This window comes from Aythya ferina, assembly GCF_964211825.1.
Source record: "Aythya ferina genome assembly, chromosome: 1".
Classification (NCBI taxonomy): Eukaryota; Metazoa; Chordata; class Aves; order Anseriformes; family Anatidae; genus Aythya; species Aythya ferina.
The window spans coordinates 100,890,683-100,903,419 of record NC_140296.1 but is presented as its reverse complement, the minus strand read 5'-3'; positions in this window follow the sequence as shown (position 1 = coordinate 100,903,419).

Sequence of the window (12,737 nt, the reverse complement as noted above, 5' to 3'; positions counted from 1 at the left end):
TGGGGCGATGTGGGAACACTGCCATGGGAACTTCTCGTAGTTGTCCTGGTAGCTTGGTTTGCTCAGCTGCAGCAAGTCATGGGATCTTTGCTGTTTCAAAAACCTCTCAACAGTTTCAGGGTTAGTTGTAAGCCATGCCACCTGTCACAATAAATCTACTAGATTTTATGTGAAGGCTTGTGTAGAGAAGCACTGCATTTTTTTCCTCTCTACCTCCCATTTCTTCTACCTATGATCCAGATGTATTTTAAGAATGCAGAGAATAAAAACAACATACTGAAGTGAATTATGCTGGTTGTGCAACATTCAGAAATATTTCCATGCTAAGGGAAAACAAGATAGCCAGTTAAGCTATGTATGTTTCAGTGTATGCAGCATTTCTGAGACAGAGGTTGATGTTCATGCCTTTTTCAAAACATGTCTCACAGTTGGTGTAATCTGGCGAAGAATTCTGTTTCATTCATCAGCAAAATCAATTTTGCTTAGATTAAATTCAAGAGAGGAAATCTGGAAGTAAAAATTCTAAATCAATGAGTAGTAAAAATGAAGTGTTGATATGTGGAACTTCCTTTGTAAAAGGCTCACTAAAATGATGTTTCTGAAAATCAGACATATTCTTTTTCCCTGAGATGCAACTCAACTCTTGTCCTAGTCATCTTGTTGTCTTGTGTTTGTCTCAGACAATAAATTACACTGTCACTTCACTTTTAATAAAACACTAGACTGGTGAGATGGTCCGTTCCACTGGACAGACATATATATATTTCCATTTCTGCTTTTCCTTGTAGACCTTTTCAGAGAGAGAAAGTATCCATTATTAATGCATTGAGAATACATCTGAAATCCTTGGATGCAGGAATAAGCTTTAGATTAAGAGGATTTTTCTAATATATTAATAAAAGTTTTAACTGTGGAAGAAAATAACTATTGTTGGAATGTAATACACTCAAGAGGCTGTGCAGCTCTCAAAGTTTGTACTAGCATAAGGGCTCTTTACATTGGCATGTCTTTGGTTTAAGTGCAAACCTTCAAATCATTTCTACTGCTTGGAGTTCAATGCTTTATATGTATGTCTGAACTATGCCAATTTGCAAACTGAGTAATAAGAATAGGGAATTTCTACTAAATGCAATTATTTCTGAATACAGTCTACAATAAGACCTGCTATTAAGATCAGAGAAAATGATGTTTTCCATAATTTTTATATCAAGAGCCTATTAATTCCTAATAATTAATTCCAAAATTCTGTATTTGGCATTCAAAATTAGTTAAGGGGGTAACATTGAATTTGTGTATAGTCATATAACAATGAGGAATGATTAACTTTATTTTTTTTTATATAAAAATCACCTTGATGACAGAAAGAAAGTAATCAGTAACTGCAGCTTTAATGTACGTGTACTGTCTTCTGCTGAATTAAGTTTTAGATATGCCTTGCTAACATTGATTTCGTTTATTTGGTGTTCCCTAACAAAAGAATCCAAAAAATGTCTCTGTTCTGATCACCATTTAACATAATACAATGTGAGGACTTCCTAAATGCATAATCAAAATTTGATTCACAGTTGATGGGATTTCTCTTCCTTTGGTCACTTCTTAACCACTACCTTCCTTTTGAATACATGCACACACAAAAAAAAGTCTCTACACTTTCTAAAAGATCTACAGTAAGTAGCGGTTATAGCTGCAACATTTAGGCACAGAAACACACTAAAATTTCTGGATTAGATCAAATGATTTATCAGCTACATTGATCATTCAAAAATCATAAGGCATCTGTGGTGGGTTTATTACAATCATGGTCATAGGTAAGACAGACTTGACTTGGGAAAAAACAAATTATTTTTTTTTGTTAATTGAAACAGATATGGACAGTGAGAAACAAAGACAAAACCTAAAGCAACCCCTCCCTCCTAATACTTTCTCACAGGCTTCTTCCTTCTCCTTCAATTTCTCCTTCATTCCTTACTCTACTCACAGAGGTCATACCTACAGAGCCCTGTTGCCAACACCTTCCCTTTACAACCAATGCAGCAGCCTACTGGAATTGTATAAATAGATTGAATATCAAGAATTTCAGTACAAAAATCTAGTTTAATTTTCATCAGTGTCGTGGTTTAACCTGGCCGGCAGCTAAACACCACGCAGCCATTCGCTCACCCTCCCCCCTCCCTCTCTGGGACGGGGGAGAGAAATGGAAAGTGAAGCCCGTGAGTTGAGATAAAGACAGTTTAATAAGACAGGAAAATAATAATAATAATAATAATAACAATAACAATAATAATAATAATAATAATAATACAATGATGATAATAGTACTACTACTAATAATATGTACAAACAAGTGATGCACAATGCAATTGCTCACCACCCGCTGACCGATGCCCAGCCTAACCCCGAGCAGTCCGGCCCCCTCCCCCCGGCTAGCCACCCCTATATATTGTTTAGCATGACGTCAGATGGTATGGAATACCCCTTTGGCTAGTTTGGGTCACCTGTCCTGGGTCTGTCCCCTCCCAGCTCTTACTGCACCCCCAGCCTGCCTGTTGGCAGGACAGAGCAAAAGTCTGAGGTGTCCTTGGCTTGGTATAAGCACTGCTCTGCAACAATTAAAACATCGGGGTGTTATCAGCACTCTTCTCATCCTAAGCCAAAACACAGCATTCCACCAGCTACTAGGAAGAAAATTAATTCTGTTCTAACTGAAACCAGGACAATCAGTGTTAAACTAACCCAGGATTCTCTTCCAATATGAGAGTTTGTATCATTCCAAAGCATGCTTTCTCATGCTGTATAATGTAAGCACTATATTTCATATTAATTGCTTAGTATCTTTTATTTATTTTGCTCTCCAGTGATAGACTTAGAGTCCAGGTCTATTGGTTTCATCCTGATGGGCAGATAAATTGCTCTCTCACTTCCCCTCCTCAAAGAAAGAGGGAGAGAAAATGAAAAGGAGCTCCACAGTTAAGATAAGGACAGGAAGATTTCTCACTGATTACCAACACAAGCAAAACAAACTCAGCATAGAGAGATTAATGCAATTTATTGCTTACTACTAACAGACTAGAGCAGTGAGAAACTAAAAGCAAACCAAAAACATCTACCCCCATACATCCTATTCTACATCCTCCCACCATGTGACGCATGGGAATAGGGAATGGGGGCTGTGGTCAGGCCATAACATTTTGTCATCTGCCACTCCTTCAGTCACTCTCTTCCCCTGCTCAGGTATGCGGTCCCTCTCACAGGATGCTCTCCTTTCTGACCTGTGTGGTCTTCCTACAGACTGCAGTTCTTCAAGAACTGCTCTAACTTAGGTCTGTACCACAGGGTCCATCCTTCAGGAGTAAACTGCTCTAACATACGTCCCCCAAGGCAGCAGCTCCCCCCAGATTCCCTGCCTCACCACTGGCTCCTCTCCACAGGATACAGCTCCATCCCAGAGCCTGATCCTGCAGGAGCTCTCCTTCAAATCAGATCTACCTGTTCCACCAAGGGCTCATCGTGGAGATCTGCTCTGCCATAGTACTCCATGGGCTGCATAGTGTCAGCCTGTTCCACTACGGGCCTCTCCACAAGCTGCAAGGGAACTTCTGCTCCAACACTTGAAACACCTCCTCCTCCTCCTTCACTGGTCTTGGTGTCTTCAGGGTTGTTTCTCTCACTTTTTTTCACTCCTCTCTCCAGCTGATGTTGCACAACATTTTTTTGTTGTTGTTTTTTAACTATGCTCTCACAGAAGGACAACCAGCATCACTCACTGTCTCAGTCGTGGCCAGCTGTAGGTCTCTTTTTGAGTGAGCTGGAACTGTCTCTTATCTACCATGGATCAGCTTCTGGGCTCTGCTCACACAGACAGCCTTTTGCACTACCAAAACCTTTCCACATAAACTTAATACACAAGGATTTTTCTTACTCTTGTATGGTCACAACATACTTAGTCCCCCTTAAGACATGAAATAAGCAAATAAAAACAGTCCGTAGTAAGGTATAGTTCCAAATTTAGTTGCATTGACATCATCTCTGTTTTTCATTCAAATGAAAAAAAAAAAAAAAAGAATAGTCTGTAAAACATCCAATTTAAGCATTACAGTTTCAAAGCTATCACTGACATATAAACAATTGAATTCCATCTTTTTTAACTTGAGAAAGAGAAAGAGAAAGAGAAAGAGAAAGAGAAAGAGAAAGAGAAAGAGAAAGAGAAAGAGAAAGAGAAAGAGAAAGAGAAAGAGAAAGAGAAAGAGAAAGAGAAAGAGAAAGAGAAAGAGAAAGAGAAAAGGGAAAAGAAAAGGGAAAAGAAAAAGGAGAAAAAGAAAAAGAAAAAGAAGAAAAAGAAAGAGAGAAAAAAAAATCTTTCCCAGAATCTCTGTTATGTTATGACATTAGTTGTTGTGATAAGTATCATTCTAGATGGTAGATAACTGGTCTTCTTTTAAGTATTGAAAGTGTTAAAATTATGGAAGTACATATTGCTGTCTTGTTTGTAGTTAATCAAATACAAATTGATCATACATGTTTTGCCGGACTGATGTCACGGAACAAGGATGCGCAGTGTTCCTGATGTAGTGTCTTTTACTTAGTGAGATGATGTCAGGGCTTAGTATCCATGGAATTTGTTAGACCACTGAATGCAAATAGACTCTCATAGTTTGTAAAGGGAAGCAAAGGTAATTTAGAGGTCTGTGTTTTAAATGCCTACAATCTGATAGACCAATACCACTGTTAGCTTTCTAGCAGTTAGAAGATGGATATGAGAGGTGTGGCCAGATACCATAGCAATTATACTGCATAGACTTCATGCTCCTGACATCCTCAGGAGGCACTTCGACAATCAGAATGTTGTCAACATTTATGAGTATATATCGAATATATACGTATAGAAAGTTGTAGAAGAATCACCTGAATCTGAAGACCTACATGTATATATTTTTATAAATAAATAAATAAAACATTTTTTTTTCCAATTTAAACACATTTAAATTTAACAGTTGGACTTCTAAATGTAAATTTTACAGTGAAGTTGTTCCTTACAATTTCCTCATGTTCATTGTTGTACAACTAATAGAATAATTATATATTTTTTCCTACAGTGAATGTTAGGTTTCCCATTGCAGTATGTTATGCTATTGCAATATGAAATGTGAATAGAAAATGACTTTTTCTCTGGGAAATTAAGCTTACATCTTAAAATTTCAGCAGGGAGCAACTGTTTTGTAAATAAGATGTAGCCATTTCTTAATATTTAGTTCTCACTGCAATCATAGCATGAACTTAACTGACAAAACACCGACTCCCTGCTGCTGTTATATATTCTTACTTGAGTTTTCCTGGCAGAAGCAGTACACAGGACTGGTATTTCATTAGTGATAAAAAGAGCTGAGTATTCATAAACTACTACTGATTTAAACAGTGAGTTTCTAATTTACCACCATTCTTTCTAAGGCTGTCAGGAAAGTGCAAACAAAAATACACCTTAAGATAGAACAATTGAGTTTAATTTATAATTAAAATATTCCCCAAACATATGCATGTACACCATTTAAACCTCTGTATAAAAACAAATGCAAACAACAATTAATTAATTAAATATGAAACAAAATCATGAATGACATTGTGTCGTGGTTTAACCCGGCCGGCAGCTAAACACCACGCAGCCATTCGCTCACCCTCCCCTCTCTGGGACGGGGGAGAGAAATGGAAAGTGAAGCCCGTGAGTTGAGATAAAGACAGTTTAATAAGACAGGAATAATAATAATAATAATAATAATAATAATAATAATAATAATAATAATAATAATAATAATAATAATAATACAATGATGATAATAGTACTACTACTACTAATATGTACAAACAAGTGATGCACAATGCAATTGCTCACCACCCGCTGACCGATGCCCAGCCTAACCCCGAGCAGTCCGGCCCCGTCCCCCGGCTAGCCACCCCTATATATTGTTTAGCATGACATCAGATGGTATGGAATACCCCTTTGGCTAGTTTGGGTCACCTGTCCTGGGTCTGTCCCCTCCCAGCTCTTACTGCACCCTCAGCCTGCCTGTTGGCAGGACAGAGCAAAAGGCTGAGATGTCCTTGGCTTGGTATAAGCACTGCTCTGCAACAATTAAAACATCGGGGTGTTATCAGCACTCTTCTCATCCTAAGCCAAAACACAGCATTCCACCAGCTACCAGGAAGAAAATTAATTCTGTTCTAACTGAAACCAGGACACATTGGAATCAGGTTTTCTGGCTACTTTAATGAATATCACAGAATCACAGAATGGTTGAGGTCGGAAGGGACCTCTAGAGATCCACCTAGTCCAACCCCCCTTCTCAAGCAGGGTCACCTAGAGTGTGTTACCTAGGATCGCATCCAGGAGGGTTTTAAATATCTCTAAAAGAAGGAGACTCCACAACCTCTCTGGGCAGTCTGTTCCAGTGCTCTGTCACACAAACCATAAAGAAGTTCTTCCTCATATGGTGATGAAACCTCCAGTAGTTCAATTTATACCCATTACCTCTTCTCCTATGTGCCACTACTGTGAAGAGTTTGGCCCCATCCTCTTTACATTGTCCCCTCAGGTATTTGTAGAGGTTGGTAAGATCCCCTCTCAATCTCCTCTTCTCTAGGCTAAACAGGTCCAGCTCACTTAGTCTTTCCTCATAAAACAGATGCTCCAATCCCTTAATCATCTTTGTGGCTCTACGCTGGACCCTCACTAGAAGTTCTACATCCCTCTTATACTGATTTCTTCGCCAGTATGCTGAACTGCAACAAAGAAGTTTCTAATAAAGTACCTAAAGGAACTCAGTGAAAATATGACCTAGTCTTTCAGCATCTTATAACTTATTCAGACATAGCCTTTCAGAGATTGTGAGTTTTTTGCGAAGTGGAGGATGTATTCACAAGCTCTTTAGCGTTTCACTAAGGAATAGCACTGCTACTGAAGCCAAATATAATATTTTTAATGATTACAGCAGAGGGCAATTTGCAACCCATTTGCGTTTGCAGTGACTATAGTGGTTTGTGTACTAGCCTTAATAGTGGAATAGGATTCTTAGCAAGTCAACTTTGCCCAAGTATGCTTCTCTGAATAATGAATATGCATTATTTCACTGAAGACAGCACTTCCCACCTATACCAGTGATATATTCAGGTCCCAGTAGCTTCCACATTGCACAAATTGTTTCTCCAGGGATAAGTCACACACTGGCTCCACTAAACAAAAAGGTGACAGGAAATCAATTGTTTTCATATGTTTGCCACAGGGTGTATTCTGTGTGGCATGAAGAGTTGGTAAATCAGTCGTTACTTTCTTTTTCTTTTTTTTTTTTTTTTATGATTCGAAAATTACTGATGAAGAAGTTACCCCAGCTGAACCTGAGCTGCGAAGACTTTCTTTTATCAAAAGAAGCAACGCCTCCATTATGATACAGTAGTTGTTCATTTTTTCTCTGACATTGATGAATGAATGACAGTCATTATAGGTTTATTTTTCACACTGCATAGGATGATGCTGGTGCTAGGTGCTTAAGTTTCTGTCATTAAGTAATGTGCTCAGAAGTATTTTAAATCTGAAATGAAATCCCAGAAGATAATGGTGATACATTAGGTATCTGGCCTACCTGAAAGCTACTTGGATGTTTGGTTTCATGGATTGCAAGAGACCTTTAGATGCAGGGCTACTGCATGATATTTAGGGCTATTGGATTTATCAGTTTCTATTGTTCCTGTGATCACAGTTTCCCTAACAGAAAAAATGAAGTTGCAGTCCTTGTTGCCCATACCAGTGAATTCTCAGATTCCTTTGAATGGAAGAAATGACTGATAGAGGATAATGACTTTGTTAATCTTCTTGTGGTATTTACTTGTCTGGCCTCAGTAACTGGAGTGATCTTGAAATCTACTATCATTGCTGGTAAGCAGTAAAATTAAATGTTATTGACTGGAATTAGAAGTTACTATAACTATATTCTGGAAGATATTTCGTTTGTTTGTTTGGTTGTTTGGTTGGTTTGGTTTTCATTCAAAATGTATATGATAATTAATGATTAAAAACAGTTCACAGATTATTATTTTTTTCCTCTGCAGTTTCCTTATAAAATCTTTAATCCAATCTTCACAATTATAGCTTGTAGCCTTCTGGCAAATACATATATTTGTTATTTACTTGTAGGAACATGTTAGCCTGATTCTCTCTATGATAAATACATGCATTTCTACCACAACATTTCATGTATGTGTCTTATCATGAAACTTATTAATGAAGCTCTAGGAATGCAATGTAGTAATCATTTAGCATTGGGAAATACTGAGTTTAGGAACAAGAGACAAGGAAGATATTTGAAATACGATCAAGCAGTAAACTCATAGCTGCATAGCGTCTAAACTGACAGTTGCACTTAGTGTCTAGGAGCATAACTTGAGCATGTAAACATGTAAAAATATGTCCAGAATAAAAGAAGATAAGTAAGATAAAAGTAAGAAAAAGTCAGTGGATTACATTTTCTAATTACATGGAAAAAGTATTATGAAGATTTTAAAGAAGAGCAGAACAATTGTATGGATACAATAGTCTCCAGTGCTGACTGGAGCGTTATGGAAGTACTAATTAATAAGTAGCATCAAAAGCACATTACATATTAAAGAGGAAGAGGTAAAGAGCAGAGCATTCTGCTCTTTATACAATATATACATTTTATACAATAAGGCTAAAGCTCAATTTCCATTTGTAATCATGTTAGAATATCAGGTTAGAATTTTCTAGGAGAATAAACTGCAATGAAATGTTGAGTGATGCTTTAAGTGATATATTCTGTTTATGCAAAGCTATCAATATGATGGCTCAGATTTTTCCTTCCAAACTTGAGGTAGCTTTTTTTCTCGTATTAACTTTTGAGGTGTTTTTGGACAGCAATCAGTTTTCTCCGTGTTTGGTTTTGGTATCTTCCGAAGATATCTTATCAATACCACTTATCAATGGGATCACTAGTATCTAAAACACAAGAGCTGATTGTTATCTAGCAATTTTAAATTAAAAATATAATTTATATTCTTCCTTCTCTTTTCTATATATTTTTTTTCTTTTTTCTTTTTTTCTCACATATTGAGATGAGGAAAAATAAAGCCTTGCATAAGATAATCATGCAGTTTTTCCTTTTATTTCTTTGAAAAAGTTAAAACATGCTTTCATTCTTAATCTTTCCTTTTTTTTTTTCTTTCTTTTTTGTGTGTGTGTGGGAAGGGATGTGTGTAATGGGATCCTTCCTTTTGAGAAAGAAGGATAAAGCCAGATAAATTAGACTTAATTAGACTTAGGGAAAAAAATAAATAAATTAATTAAAGCACTGTGGTAAATAAGCTCTCAAGAAGAAATAAAAGAATAATTTTCTGCCCTTTGAATGACATGCCTGTAAACTTGGGTGCATTCAAACACACAACAGAGACCCTATCTCCTTAACTAAAGCCTCTGAAGAAACCACAGCTAGGTAAAATATTTAATTGGATTTATTAGTTTTATTTATTTTTTCCTATTTTGAAGTCTTGTCCACAGCGACAGTGTGTGTGGGTATGTGACTTCTGTGTGGGTATATGATGAACTGTGTTTATCCTGTGTAAAATGATCTGTTTGTCCTGTGTAAAATCTGAGACACTAAATTTCCTTCTCACACTGGACTTGATGCTTTCTTTATAGGCATAACAAAGGACTGTGAGTCCATCACTGTGAAAAAAAAGTCTATAAATACTTATATATATATATTTAATGTGAGGATAGGAAAAGGAATAGGGAATGGGAGAAGATGAAGACAGTTATATCTAGCTGTACATTCCCACTCAACATTGTTAACCTACTCTGTGCAGCCAGCATGTTTACATCTTACACTATGAGGAGCCAAGAAGGGCTCCTGTTAGGAATGTTTTAACAATTCGTGTCCATAAAGAACAGTCCTGTCTGCCTCTGGGTCCTGCACTGGCAATTTAATTCTTGAACCACAGATGCAGTGTGTCCTAGTCTCCCCCTCATTCTAGTCAATTTATCAAGTCTTCAGAAAATACTCCTCAAATTTATGAACCTGTTTGCCTATGTTATTCCAGACTTCTATTTCTAACAGTTACAGCCTTTTTTTTGTCTTCTTCGAGATTAATTTAACACTGCTATAGGTGTGACTGTCCCTGTGAATGGCTGATGAGGAATGTTTTAATTACTTGTGAAGTGTCAATAAGAAAGCTATTTGTGTTTGTATGAAGTCTTTGATGTCTGGGGGTTTCAGAACAACTGATAACAACTAGTGACTCTTAGGGGATACTATGCAAGCCTCTGATATCTGGCCAGGTGGCCAAGAGATTAAGAAGAAGAAAAAAAAGAAGCTGAAGGATGGCTAGAAGACAAGACCTGCAGGGGATGCTGTGTAAACTTGACACGGTGCCAAGGAAGTACAAAGGGGAAGGACAAGAAAAAAACTTGGAGAGGAAGACTACGAGCCTTCAGCATGAAAGACCTCTAGAGACTCCCAGAGGGACTACCAGAGACTGATGCGCATGCTCCAGTAGGAGGGACTGGACCCCGGAAGCTAATTATAATAATCTATTTTTTTTAGAAGTAGTAATGAATATGTATTAGTCTAGGAGCATAAAAATCAGCTGCTTGATGTAACTGGTGTGCGTCCTGGTGGAGCGGAGACTCCTGGTGCACCCAGAGCTGTTTGCTTACCTCTATTCTTTTAATAAATCCTATTTTTTTATTTAATCCTATTTTGAAGACTGAGCCATTTCTAACAGCTCCCAAAGAAAAAGTTGATCTTAATAAACTTAGTAATACATTGCTTGAATGCCTGAATCCTGGTTAGTATGGATTTGATCTGCCTGAGCAGTTTGCACAGGCATAGACTGTAAGAGCTGCTTGTAGTCATCCCAGCAGAAGCCAGTAGAACACATGCTGTGAAATCAGAGCTTTTCCTTCTACCTCACTTTAGGCAGGCTACACTAATAGAGGAAGCTTTTAGCACCATTATTTTGTTGTCATTTCAGTACTTTCTGGTGATAAGCAGTGTTATTATAACTGATAAAAATGAGGGGGAAGTAGTACTCTTCTAATATGTGTTGGAATATTCTATCCCACTATGTGGTCTTTGTGTATGCTTTTTTTTTTTTTTTTCTGCTTGGTAAAAGTTTCCCCTTGTGTCTCCTTATTTCTGGCTACTCAGCCTGTACATCTGTAAAATTATGCCCTTGAGTTTACAGAAATGCAAATGCACTAAAGTACTTTATATCAAGTTATAAATGTGAAATATGTAGACTTGGTGAAGTTTATTGGTATTCCCCATAAAAGGTGTTGCAGCAAGACATTTTTAGTATTCAAACCTTCTGCTGCCTGCCTGTCTGACACCAATAACAGCTGCCAGTGTGAATGGGGATGCCCAGACAGCCAGAAATTGGAGAAGGATTTACATAGATCTCTCCTATGAGAAAGCAACTCAAAAAAAAAAAAAAAAAAAAAAAAAAAAAAAAAGCCAGAAGGCTTTTAAACTCCATTAAAATAATTAATCTCTTAAAACTCAGTGACTAGGTCAGACACAAATGAAAAAGATGTGAAAAAGTTATACTGCACACCTCAAGTTCTCTCTGCCCTTGATGTTAAGTCTTTCTGGGTTTAGTTTCAACCAACCAAATCAGTTTCCCCATCACAATGAATTCTTTGCAGTTCCCTTTTCTTTAGGAAGTTCTTTCTGGGTGCACCTACATTACTGTATCAGTTTAGCTCTGCAGTCATTTTGAAGCAAACCTCCATTTAGTCCCAGTTAATGTGCTCTGGTTTGCCTTGTGAAACCAGGTGGAGGGTTGAGCTGGCTTCAAAAAGCCAGGCTCATGCAAATGAAACTGAAGAGGTCAGGGACAATCAGTCTGTCAACCAGAACAGAGCTAGTCAAAAGCCCTGGGAGCCCTGGCAGCACCCAATCTAACTGGCCTACAGTTTTCATTTATATTTATCTTCTGTCACCTCTGAGGCTGCCTTGTTTTCACCCTCTTTATCTCCCACAGTCTTTGCTTGAGATATAGGTTTCCTCACCTTGGTGTGACTTTATCCTCTTCAACCCCTCTCTGCAGGTAAACTTGCTCTATTGCTCTTCTACAGAGGCTTACAGTCTTCTTCAGGAGGTATCCATATGATCCATTCGTTTTCTAAAGAAACATTAGCTGAGAAAAAATAAAAGAAGCAGTTCACAGTTATTCACAGTTCTTCGTTTAGAATTTTACTGCTTTGATCAGTTCTCACAGGCTATCACTGTGGGATTTAAGCAAATGTCATGTGTTGTAAATTTTTACCCTGGTAGGTGTGATACTCCTGTTTTCCAGGATGAAACTTTAGAAAATATAAGGAAAACAAGCAAACAATAAAGAAGAACCGTTGTATGCATATGCAATAAACAGAGGCCTTTTTCATTACAGAAAGCTGTCTTAAGCAGACATCAGTGACAGAAAGTTCTACTGGTGACAGAATGACAGAATGATATAATGATAGAAAGTTCCACTTTGTAAACAAGCCAGAAACAAATGAACAAGTAGGTATTTATAATTTATATCAGTGAAAAAAAAACTGTGTATGCATTGCACAATCAAGCAAGACATTTGCATAATTCTGGATTTATATAACTTTAGCTGAAAACAAGAAATATGCAGTAGGCAGAAAGGAAGGATTTGTTATGACTGAAGAAGGAAGAAAGATGCACTTAAAC